At 50.2% G+C, this 12,888-nt stretch overlaps 1 protein-coding gene across 1 annotated transcript in view; it reads left to right on the top strand.

The window, feature by feature from the left end:
• LOC144115613 (uncharacterized) overlaps positions 1-12,888 on the top strand; it is a 56,809-nt gene that overhangs the window by 43,458 nt on the left and 463 nt on the right. The window lies entirely within an intron of this gene.

Genomic DNA, 12,888 nt, shown 5'->3' with positions numbered 1-12,888 from the left:
CTGCATGGATTCTGTGTTGTCGACGACAGCTACGCGGATGCCCGCTGTGTTGCCACCTGACGCAGCCTCCACGTCCACGCAATCGTCAGCGCCTCTGGGCCTCCAGCCTGCGCCGTCTTCCGATGCTACGACTTTGGCCTGTGACATGGACTGCTCCACCGCCTCCGTGCCCGTGGCACTCCCTCAAGAAACTGTGCCCGTCGCGCCAGTTCAGTATTCCCACCAAGGGCCGTCACCAGCGTCTGAGCCTTCTCCAGAGATGCCTCCCGTGAGTCAAGGCTCTCTTCCGCCTACTGCGAACTCGTTCCGCGTTACCATCAAGCCTACATTGGCTTTGATATGACTGCCATCCCTGCCCGGAATGTTCAAGCCACAATTGACCACGCTCTAGGCTCTTCGAACTACTGCGGGTTTGTCGTCCATCGCCCATCGAATACAATCACGGTAAACTTGTCATCCTTGATGGACGCCCAGAAACTTTGCGCAGTTACGCGGATCCCCCTGGATGACAGCAAGCATGTCCCAGTGAAAATATATTTTGCATCTGGTCCTGACACACTCCGCTGCATGGTTTATCATGTCGACAGCACGAGCCCTCCCGAGGAGGTGCGCGCAAATATTCGCTGCTCAACTCACGTTGTACTCCAAGCACGGCCTATGGGTCGCCGGGGCTCATACCTGCTCATCCTGCAAGGCCCGTTGACTCTCCCGAAGTACCTTACCTACTACGGTGCGATCGTCAAACCACAGCCCTTCCGACCTCGTCGTATTTTTTTGTTATCACTGCCACAAAAAGGACATATGCAAAATACCTGCCCTAATCCAGCAGCTGTGGCCGACATGAATGAACCAACAGTTCTTTGTGCCCTGTGCAAATCGCCGGACCATGACATTCGCTCTCCCGCTTGTCCAAAGAAGAAGCAAGCGAAGAAGTTTCACAAGTCGCCTCCAAAAATGGATGTTACTACAAGTAATCGCTTTGCAGCTCTCGCATGTGACGACAACGACTTCCCTGAACTTCCTTTATCAGAGCCCGCTGCTCACCATACGTCTCCTCACCAGCGTACATATGCACAAGCGGCTCACCTTCCCGGAGCAAATAGTACGCCAAAACGTCCAGTGCATCCATCACATGTGGATACCACAGATGAAGACACAGCTTTAGACAATGCAATCGCGGAGGCTCGCCGCCGACTAGACGAACTCACCCAGCGCCGGGAACAGCGTCGTTCTCAATCCTCTCGAAGAATTCTAATAACTCGGGAGCAATCATCACAGGAATCAACTAGGGTAAGCACTGGGCCACAATAAGGTGCCGATCACCTGTTAGCCGTGACTACCCCGACAGTGGATAAGATATTAGCGCTGATGAAGCAGGTGACATCCCTCATCGTGGAAGCTCTTCGGCCTCGTCATGAATAACGCATCATCATCGGTGGTGGTGCAGTGGAACTGTCGAGGATTCGCTAATAAGGCCTCTGAAGTGAACATCCGCCTTCGCGACGGAAAGCTGAGGGCATGGGCGTTCCTACTGCAAGAGCATAATGCACTCCCACGCCTTTCAGGTTTCTGCGCATACCATTCACCCTCTATCCCTGATCGCCGTTGCACCGCCTCCTCCCTCAGCCCAGGTAAATCTGCAATTTATATTCACAGCTCAGTTCCGCACATACAGCTCGACCTTTCACGGTGGTGCAACACACGTCAAGAGGTTGTCGCCCTTCTCGTAAAACCTGCACGCACACCCCTTGTCCTAGTTTCTTTTTATAGTCGTCCTGGCTCCGCATCTCCCAATCTGGGATGGGTTCGTTTTCTACGTTCTACCAACTCGGGTATCCCTATTCTAGTTGGTGGTGACTTCAACGGCGCACACACTGCGTGGGGTTACCCATCGGATTCCTCAAGGGGTGCACACATCCAAGGGAGCTTTTCGGATCATTCCTTTCAACTTTTAAACCACCCGAATACTTCTACCCGCCCACGAGGTGGCCCGTATTCACCTGATTTGACTTGGTGGTTAGGCCCCGGTAACCCTCGTTGGGATAGCGATCACAGCCCTATTTTTATCTCCCTCACGCCTACGCGTCTACGGAAAATACGCCGCACTGTACGAATAACGTCATGGGGCTCTGTACGCGCAGACAATCATTTGTGTACATTCAACCCCTCTTCAGCACTGTCTACTCTCTCTGCTGTTCTCGCTACTCACACTATTACCACTACTGTAAATGAAGACGACCCAAACCCGGACATACATCTCTTGAATCTGTGGGCTCTTCGTCGCCAGGCGGATCTTTACGCTACTCGTCACCCCGATGACCCATCGGCTCTTCCTACTCTTCAGCGCGCAACCGCACGGGCGCGGCGCTATGCAAAGCGGCTAGGCAGGCAACGCTGGGCTGCATGGTGTGCCCGCCTGTCCTCTACGCAGGGCAATCGACATCTTTGGAGAGTGTTTCACGCCATGGAGCGCCCTTCTTAGGTTGCAGATTACAAAGAGAGCATTCGCCTCGCGCTAAATGTGGATGAGGACACATTTGCACAACAAGCGGCCCGTCAATTTTTTCCAAACCATGACTGCACCGCTACGTCTCCACCTGACTTATCGGTTACAGAGCCCTCCGATGGGATTACTTCTGACCTCACCATGGCAGAGCTGCTGGCCTCCATTGAACGTTTAAAAACTACTACTACTCCCGGGCACGACGGCACACCTAACTCCTTATTCCGTAACTTGGAAGGGAGGGCTTTGCAAACCCTGCTTAATACTTTTAACGAAGTGTGGCGTTCTGGCGTCATGCCGGGAGACTGGAAGCATTCTATTGTGGTTCCAATACCCAAATCAGGTCAGCCTCCAGTATCTCTCTCAGCCCTTCGCCCAATTTCCCTTACGCCTACCATCTGCAAGCTTTATGAAAACATTCTAGCCGCACGCTTGTCGTGGTGGCTGGAATCCCATGATTGTTACCCAGATTCCCAAATTGGTTTCCGCCCACAAATTGGAACGGAGGACGGCCTTGCTACTTTGGCTGCTAACGTGCTTGACCACTCTCCGCAGAGTCACCTTGTACGAACCGTAATCGCTAGACATAACAAAGGCATATGATAACATCCTTCACTCTGCCATTCTTTCCTCCCTTCAAACTCTTGGTCTCCCTCACCGGTTCCTCCTCTCTATTCACGCCTTTTTAGCAAATCGAACCTTCAGCCTGCGTGTCCACGGAAAGCCCTTTGGTAACTTCACTTCCAATAGAGGAGTGCCGCAGGGCTCCGTTCTCGCCCCCACATTATTTAATGTGGCTTTAATTCCTCTTGTTCGAGCCCTAGAGTCCATTCCTTCTATCCGCGTGCTTGCGTATGCCGATGATATAACCTTGTGGTGCTGTCATCCAGATGCGTCTATTCATCAGTCGGTCCTTCAACACGCGCTGGATGTATTGACATCTCGCCTCCCGCCTCTGGGTCTAACACTCTCTCCTACTAAATCATGTTTCATTCGAATTGAAAATAAAGCCGGCTTACGGAAAGCTCCCCCTTTAAATCTTACGGTACATAATTCTCTGATTCCTCAGGTAGAAACTGTTCGTATTCTTGGTCTTCTCCTCCATACATCTGGGACTGGCACCCCGTGGCTGGCAGCCACCCGTAAGTCGGCTCACGCTACTCTAGGTCTGATTCGTCGCATAGCTATGCGCTCTGGTGGCGCACGTGCTCATACGGCCCGCCAGCTTGTGCGCTCTATCCTTCAGCCACGGATAGTATATCAGGCACAATTTCAACGTCTCACCAGCAGACAGTGGGACTCCCTTGAAGCTATCAATCGTGAGGCTATGCGCGTCATATCTGCCTCGCTTAACACCCATACCTGTGCTACAGGAGTTCGCACAACTTAATACACTCAGTGAAATCATCGACCAACGGGTGGCAAATAGAGCTCGAAAACACTCTCAAACTTCATCGTTTAAAGACACTTCCACCGTGGTCCTATTGCCAGCTCACTGACAATCGCCCCACTGTTTCCCCGTCGGTATCAGCAGCGTATCTGCCTGAAGGGTGCATATTATACACGGCTGCATCACATTCTGCAGAGAGGGGAGTTACTGCTGTGTATAGTCCATCTCATCCGCATCTCAACTCTCGCGCGACGTATACTGCGGATACGTGCACTCCCCTGGCATTGGAACTTCAAGCCATTTATAATGTCATTGCTTCCCTTTCTCTCGTTCCAACATTCAATACAGTTCATATTTACACCGACTCCCACGCTGCCCTTAAACAGCTTAAGGCTGTTCGACGAACGTTAAAGATTTCACAATGAATTCATGTGCTCTGCGCAAAGTATTCATGTCCTGTGCGCATACACTGGATTCGCGGCCATTCCCAGGATCCACATAACAATCAAGCGGATGCTATGACTCATCTTCATACATTAGACGATCCGCCACCTTCCCCTCTTCCCCCAGATCCGTTCCTGTCCCATGTTTCCGATTCCGAAGTTCTGCGCCAGCGAACACGCGCTCTAATTCCTCCGTGTTCGCACCCTCTCCCCCGTAGTCTTACTCGGCAGGAAGAGGTATCCGTGCGCCGGATTCGGGCAGGGGCGGCTCTGACACCATCTGTCCGTCATCGGTGGCGTGCCAAAGATCTGCCAGCACCTGACAGGTGCCCTCACTGTAGCGCTGCACCGGACATTTGTGATGTGCGGCACTTGTTATGGACGTGCCCAGCGACGGCTGCTGTCAGAAAAGGGCTCCTCAGGGAGGTGGGCCTGCGGTGGAACCGCGAAAGTGACTACGTGAAGTGGACTATGGACAACCGCTTCATTAGCAACCTGTGCGCCTACCTCAGTGCAACGGTTCTTCACTCCTTCTTTTAACTTTCAATCCCGTGCATTCCTTCCCCCCCTTCCTTTTTCAACTTAAGCCTCATGGCACACTTCTCGAATAAAAAAAAATACACTCCGGAAAAATGCGCAATGGCTTACCGAGGCGCTGGACTTGTAGTACTGCAACGCTGTAGGGTAGATGGTTTGATCAAAGTGACCACGTCAGTGTCGTATAGAGCCATGTTTACTTCATAAATGGCGCCTGCCGTAGTGTCGCTGTCCTAAAGCACATTGGAGCGAACGCCGATGCCGCCGAGCTTTTCGATGCTGTTCAAGCTTTGAAAGCGCGTTCCGGTCTGTGACGTCAATATACAGTTTTAGTTGACCGAAGCGACGGTCCCGCTTCGCGCACGGTAGCACGGTAAGCTGTAGTGGAGCGCTGACACCGAAATCGTTTTTAGTTTGCGCGCGAAACGAATTTCTCTTAGCGGAGGAGGTAGGGTGCCTGGCCCATCGAGGCACCCTAGGCGGAGGTAAAACCCCTTGATAATATGAAAGTTCCGCCAACCATTGAACTTTGCCGCCGCTGCGCGACCTCCTCGCCCCATGCTCGCCCCCTTCCCTGAGGGTCGGCTCTCCGCCCGATTTCCTGCGCGAGGATTGGTCTCCCTGCCGTTGCCCTTGGAAACGCGGGGAGGTCTGGTGTTTTGCTTGTGTTTTTCTTTTTCTCCGCGCCATTTTTCTCCTAGGCTCGGCGAGCGAATATGACGCGCTGTGCTTTCATTGCAACGTGCAAGCGATGTGCCGTGCTGTTGCGCATAAAACTGCAGCAAGCGGCCTGAAGATAGTTATGCGGTATTCATGATGCCATATATATTCACGTTAGGGGATTACCCACGACGTCATAACGAATGGTTGACGCCGTTGGTTGGAAGGCATCCTTTGAGGGTTTTCTGCTTCGTTTTTAGGTTATTTTGCATGCGAGGCCAGAACGGAACGAATCTCCAAATCATCCGCGCATTGAATCTTCTCTGCAAACAGCGACTGGGCTCAAAACGTGCTAGTTGTTGCACCTGCAGCGTCGTCTTTATTACAACAAACCCGGAATTTTTAACAAAGAAGCTTTTAGCGTAAGATGCCAGAGGAGAGTGTCGCTACTTTCATATTATCAAGGGGCTTTAGGCGGAGGGCTCTCGTAGTGCCCTCTGTGCAACTAAACTGCAAGCACTACATTTGATAAACTATATAGGGTCATTATTTCTTTTTATACTGTAAAACATATCCTTTATTGTACCATTATATATGCAGTTAAAATAATTTAGGCAGCAGAAACGTTTTAAAATATATTGATGAAGTTCGACAAGTCGGGTCTTCTCGATATCCAAAGCAAGCCAAAAGCAGCTCTAGCCAATGTTGTACTAGTTTTTCCCGGCGTTGATGTTGATTTCACGAGCCACTGTGCGTATGCACGTACATCTTCTACATTGGCCACATCTACAAAGACGATGCCATAGCCGAATTAGCAGCGCTGGCGGAAGAAGTCGACGACGAACTCTGCGTGCTTGCCTCGCTGGGGGCAGCCATCTTGCTCCGCTGCCGGGGGCCATCTCCCTAGGCTCGCTCCGCTAGGGTCTTCAGCAAGCGGAACGGAAGGTGCGCTCTGGTAGCCCGCTCAGGGCCAAGCGGGCTGCGCATGCGCAGTTGTGTGCCAGCTGGGCTGCCTGAGCGCAGCGAGAGGCCGCTCCGATCAACTATAACTGTCTAATGGCTAGGACGTTCCTACAGAGATTCACCCTCTCGTCCTTTCCTGTTGAGGTGCTTGAGATTGTCGATGGGAGTGATGGGAGTGTGCGGCACAAACAGGACAGCATGTGCCGTGGGACCACGCGTCGTAGAGAAGCCAGTTGGTCTGTTCAGCGTTCACAGCTGGCTGAAAAAGTGAAGGAACAATTACAAGCTTAATGAGCGCGGAATGCCCATGCAAAATGTCTGCGCATAGATGGCGACCTGACTATTGTGAACTAGAATGTTTCTATGAAAGAAGCCAGCAGCCACAGAAGCCAAGGAGCGTATAGGAACTTTTTTTATTTGTGGTGTCGCTCAATGGAGATTTTTAGTGACTATTTTATCGCTTAAAAATAATTGTTCAAAAAGCAGAAGAAAAAACAACCACATGCCGCGGGCGGGGTGCGACCCACGACTTCCGAATTACATGGTCGCGATGCTTGAGAGCTACAGAATATGCGTACATAACCACGTACTTGAGGACGCACAAAGCGGGGGTAGGAACACTACATTAGAGATATAAGCACTCGTACAGGTGTGTGTCTGGAGGGTTCGCTGTGCCAGTGGGGACAAGGAACTTGGCACTCGGCAAAGACACATCTCCAGAATTTCTGGACAAGCGCATTTTTTAAAAGCTGTTTATGAACGCATTTTCCCCTATTGTAAGAATTCCTCAATCAATATATCTGCATATCACGCCTCCGTGATGATTGTAGTTGTCTCCAACGGCTCCCTGCTTTAATGTATGCGGATGATATTATGTTGCTAGCAGCCAGCCAGGAAGTTTTTCAAACTCTGGTTAATTGTTGCGGAGACTAGATTTCGGTTTTACCGCAGTTAGATCAGGTCTGATAATTTTCAACGATACAACAGATCAGGTGCTTACAATACAAGGCCATGAAATACCCAAAGTGGTTGAATACAAATATCTCTGGGTGTGGGCAAACGAAGGACACATATACAAAAAGCACAGACAGACTGTTAGGGCAAAAGGCCGAATACACGACGGGATAATGAAACACAGGGCATTATGGGGTACAACAAATATGAAGTACTGAGAGGTATTTGGAAAGGAATAATGGTGCCACGGCTTACTTTCGAGATTACGGTTTGGCGCTCAAAGGGCCCAAGAAAGGGGTGCTTGAACTTGGCTTTAAAATGTTTGCACTATGTAGAGCACAGGCCACTGAGCGTCCATGCCGCGTACGAGACCTCAAAAGTGAGCGGAAAATTTAAAATACATTTTTAAAAATTCCCGCTTTCGCACCTCGCGACGAAGCGCTGTGCCGAGCTTTCGCGCGAAAACATTGCATATGACGTCACGTCGTGTAAGTGACGTCAGCAGCGGGGGATATCAGCTGCATTCAATTCAGCTGTGGTTCACTGCACGGCCTGCACCGGTTCATGGTGCACTGCACCAAAGCCCTCGACTCCCGGCTCCCTCTGCACCGCCGTCTGCGATTGAATTGGTGCAGCCTTGGTGCCGCTTTGGTGCAAGGAACCACGACACCAGCCTCCAGTGAGGTGCAAAAAAGAAGTGCACGTGGAGACGGCTTTCAGCAGACGACACGCAGATGACGCATGTTAACTCGTAAATATTGAACATGAATTGAGGGACGTTTTCGCTGTCGTCGACGGGCTCGATGTCATTCTGCGAGAAAATGGCGCTGAAACCTACGCGACAGCAGGCAACTTTCTGTGTTTTGTGCTGTAACTGCCATGTTTATTGTGACAGACCGTCCGCGAGTGCACACGAAACTTATGGTGCAACGACGGGGTGTGGGCTGTTTGTTGGCAAACTGCGGGCAGGGCGAATCCGAGAGTGTTTTGCTACAACTGGCGCTGGTACCTGCGCCTGCTGCGTTAAGCATGCAGGCAGATGCTGATTCGCCGCTGCCTGGCCATTCTGCTTCGGCTGTGGGGACGCCGGCGGTGAAGCCCTCTGGGGCTGCCGAACGACTGTTTTTTTTTGTCACTGCTTATAAAGAGCTAAATTAGCGAGGCGGGTTCTCGGCTGTGATTTCCGGGCGCCCTCCTAGGCGTCGGAAAATATGCAGGGGCCTTGAATTCAAGCACGCCGAAAGTTCTTCGAACGTCTCTCTGAGTGTCTGAAAAGCCTTGGGAATTTGTAATTGAAATAGCTTGCGACCACGCTTTTATAGCACTTCGGAATTCGACTGCCGTCGGTCAAGCAGGTGGGTTGCGGCATGACGTACAGCACGGAGTCGGTTTCTTCGTATTGTGTAAAGCTACTTCATAGCAAGAACTATGCGATGTCATCGACCATGGGCAACTCCATGGCCGACTTAAGTCTCGTTAGACAGGGAAGTGACCGCACACAAAAAATACACGCCAGAACTCAGCACCTCCACGGCGAGCAGACGACAAAACCTCTGCACGCGCGCGATTGAAAATTGTCGCACATATGAAGTGTGGCGCTGCTGACGCGCTGCACCTGCACCATGGAGCTGGTTCTGCAAAGCACTGGTACCAGAGGCACTTTTTCAGAATTGGTTCCGTGAACCAGCACTGAATAGAATGCAGCTATCATTGCTCCACAGCACCAAATTCAGACGCCAGGCACTAGCAAGGCCACTCCGCGCGCGCCGCAGCAGGCGGAGGTAGGGGAGACGCCAAGTGGGTTGGGCCGGCGGAGGACCGCCGCCGTTTTGGCGTGCGAGAGGAGAGGGAAAGGCGCGAAGACGCGGAAGCTCAAATTTTGTCTGCATATAATTCAGCTTCCACAAAACGCATTGAAATAATTGTTGCTGGAGGATAATTATGAAGCGCCGTCCTTTGACAGCCCTAACATATCGCAACTTTATTGCGAGCCCCTTTCTGGGTCCCTTTAAAGGGACTATGCAATAAATTAATTGACATTACGTAAAGCAGACGAGAGATAGGCATTCGATCACTCGTCACACCAGTGCAAGAATTTTTGAGCTAGCATCAACAACAGCGAAGATATAGACGATTTAAAATTACGCTCCTCCACTCTCCCCTCAACTCGTACACGAGGAGCGCCAGAAAAAAATAAAGAGAAGAGCTCTGGGACTGGGCCCCGCCCATGAATACGTCATCCGCTGACGTTTATTTTGCAACTTCCGGTTGTCGCTCCTAGCCCATCAGCAGCGTCGACGGCGTGGCGGCATCTCTTCGGTCTCTTCTTCTTCCTGGATTGCGGCGCGCGTCGGGTTTCTTTGCTTGTCATCTGTGGTAATTAGCAGTAATAAACCCGGACCTCGAGATGCGACTGCTCGCTTTTAAGGCCGCGATGGGCATCGAGCCCCATGCGTGCGCACGAAGAGCCGTGCGAGTGGCTCCGGAACTCCCGACAGAAGGAGGCGGCAGAGGAAAATTGAAACCATATGCGCGAAGGCAATGCCCTGGCTCTCGCTTGCCCGAAAGTGTCGCGCGTCGACACGAGCAGACGATTTTCACGGCTACCGGAAGTGTGCCCATGACGTCGTGGCTTCCGTGGCTCCAGCGAATGAGAGCGTGCGTTGGCCTGGCGACCTCATCATGGTACAGTGACGTCTTTGTTCCACGATTTTAGTTCCAAAATCGGTCACTACGAGTACACCAATCGGCCCGCGAATTTTGAAAAACACGTTTTTTAAAAGTTCATAATAAATTGCCGGCTCAGTTATGAAGACTCAGTGTGAATGCTTCTTAGCATCATTTCTAAGCATTTAAAACATTTACAAGTGACTTTTTATTCGTTGCATAGTCCCTTTAAGGGTTGAAGTTCAGTCGAACTTAGAAACAAATCAGAGAGCTGTTGGAAGATTAGAAGTAAGCGCACACGGCAAAACCAGAAACGAGGCAGTACGGGGGGATATGGGCTGGGCATCTTTCGAAGCACGGAAAGCTCAGAGTAAAATATTATTTGAAGAACGCCTGAGAAAATTGGGCGATAAGAGGTGGGCAGCTAAGGAATTTAATTACTTATACAGAATGAGCGTTGACTCACAATGGCGGAAAAAGACTAGGAAACTAACCAGTAAATATGCAGGTCACAAGGACGGTGAAGTAAAATGCTTTAAACTACAAGTTAAAAACGCGTAAGCTAAAAGCTGGATTAGTTCAATGAAAAAGAAGCAGAGCGTATAACCATATAACTCTATCTAAATTGGAAAAGGCAGAGCAGGAAGGAATCTGTCAATAATAACCCAAGAGCCAGTGCCCTACTCTTTGAAGTTAGATCAGGGTTGCTTAGAACGCGCAGCTACAAAAAGAAATATACTATAAATTTCTTGGTGACCAAAATGATGCATGTGCTTATGTGGTAAATCTGTAGAAACAGTTGAACATCTTAGTCTGGAATTTGATGGTATCCATCCGGATGTTGATACAGGCACAGTCAGTCTACCTGGGACCCTAGGGTTTAGAGATGATAATGGTCATGTGAATGAATCTGCGGTGGAAGTTAGCAAAAAGCGATTGGAAGATTGGTGGCTCAAAAGCAGGGAGGTGACATAAGCTTAGAAGTGCAGGATTAAACATGTATTTAAAGAAAATGGAAAATATATAGACCGAGTTATAGTACCGTTAAATAAATATAAAGAAAAAGTGAGTGAAAAGGAAAAAAATGTGAAATAAAAAGCCGGGCATGGTGACAAGTTGCAACTATGCACCACCCCGTTTCAAAGGGGACGCTCCTATCTTCCATCCATCCATCCAGCGAGCACGCCTGCCGCGATGGGAACAATCAGCTCCGTGGTAAAAAAAATGGCAGCGGCTTAGCTAGGCTATGCCAAGATATGCGCAGCGAGAGGTTCGTTTCCCTGGCTGAGATTGTTGCGGTCGCTGTATGTTTAGCCAGGAGAGACATTGGGTATACACATCTTTTATTCGTTTTGCTTGACAGAGACGAAGACTGCCGGATGGTATGTAAGTAGAATACAGTGGTCTCAATTTTATTGATACAGTATTTCGATGTGGTAGAGCCTTTTTAGTATACAAGCTCTATAGTAGTTTCGCATTGTGTAGCCTGGGCGTGAGGGTCCGAAGCTAATTTAAACTCAAACTTTTCTTTCATACTCTTAATAAGAGAGTCCTGTTTCTTGTTGAAATCACCCAAGGTCACACATAACTGTGAAACCGTGCCGTAGGCTGGTATACACGTGGCAACCACATCAATCGTCTGCTTGACAGATGTTCCCGGTGCCACGTAGACTCCTTGGATGATAATGCCGCTTTCCAGAAGCCGAACACAGCATGCTTCACCATTGTTCACCGCGATCGAAAGGAGATGTCTGACAGGAGTGATACCTTGTTTCACGTACACACCGACTCCAGCGTTCTTATTTAGCTCAAGCCAACTGCCAGGCAACAACCTCAGGATCGGAAGAGTTAATCTTCTCTTGTCTATACCGCCATTTAGTAGCGACTGGACTCTCCTTCTCTGCGTGCATGTCACACATTGTGATACAGACGCCCACTACATCTCCGCCTTTTATACACAATCCTGCGCATGCGACGCGGGGTTCGGGTAGTAGAGCGGCGTGCGGCAAGGCGGCGACGAAGAACGCGGCGAAGCTGTGGGGTCTCTCTAGTTACCATGGTATCGGCGCATGCGCACAACTGCTCATCCGCGTGACGTCACGCTCGGCTTTGACGGTGGAGCGGGCGCGCGGCCGCGGCGACGGCGAAGCGCACGCCGCACTTTGCTCCACTTCGGTTGCTATGGTAACGGCGCATGCGCACAACTGGCCTCTCCCATGTACAGCAAAATGCTCGACTGGTAGCTCAGTGTAGCTTTCGCTACAAAACAAAAACTCAGCGCAGTGTGGAAAGTGCGCCGCAGCTGGTATGGATTGTATTTAAATAATAATGTGTTCCTTGAGAAGAAGATATTCCAGGCTTTCGTTTCAAGGTAACGTGTTCCTATTTTATCTCCTAATAAAAAAATATGACAGCCCATAAGGCAAAACTTACCGCATATTCCTCGTATACGTTCACCGTGACTATCATTAACGTCATTTGTTTCTAAAGCTATGCGCAAAGTGTAGCGGTTACAAACCGATGACATACTACACAAGAATTGACGCCGTGTTCACGTTTTAGTCGGGTTCCGGCTTCTTCGCAGCCATTTCTTTCCTTGTCTAGCGGGCACGAGCCCCGTACTGAGGCTTGTCATTCTAATTTCTTGCTGTTAGTTATTTCACGTGTAGTTGTGTCGCCATGTAGCATCATTCTTCAGCGCGTGCAAAAGGCAGGGAGAAGCGATCTACAGCTGCGCAGCAAACAATTTATTTCCTCTCACCCACGTTACG

The sequence above is a fragment of the Amblyomma americanum genome, chromosome 1 (genome assembly GCF_052857255.1).
Source record: "Amblyomma americanum isolate KBUSLIRL-KWMA chromosome 1, ASM5285725v1, whole genome shotgun sequence".
Lineage (NCBI taxonomy): Eukaryota > Metazoa > Arthropoda > Arachnida > Ixodida > Ixodidae > Amblyomma > Amblyomma americanum.
This window is presented reverse-complemented; position numbering and strand designations above follow the sequence as displayed.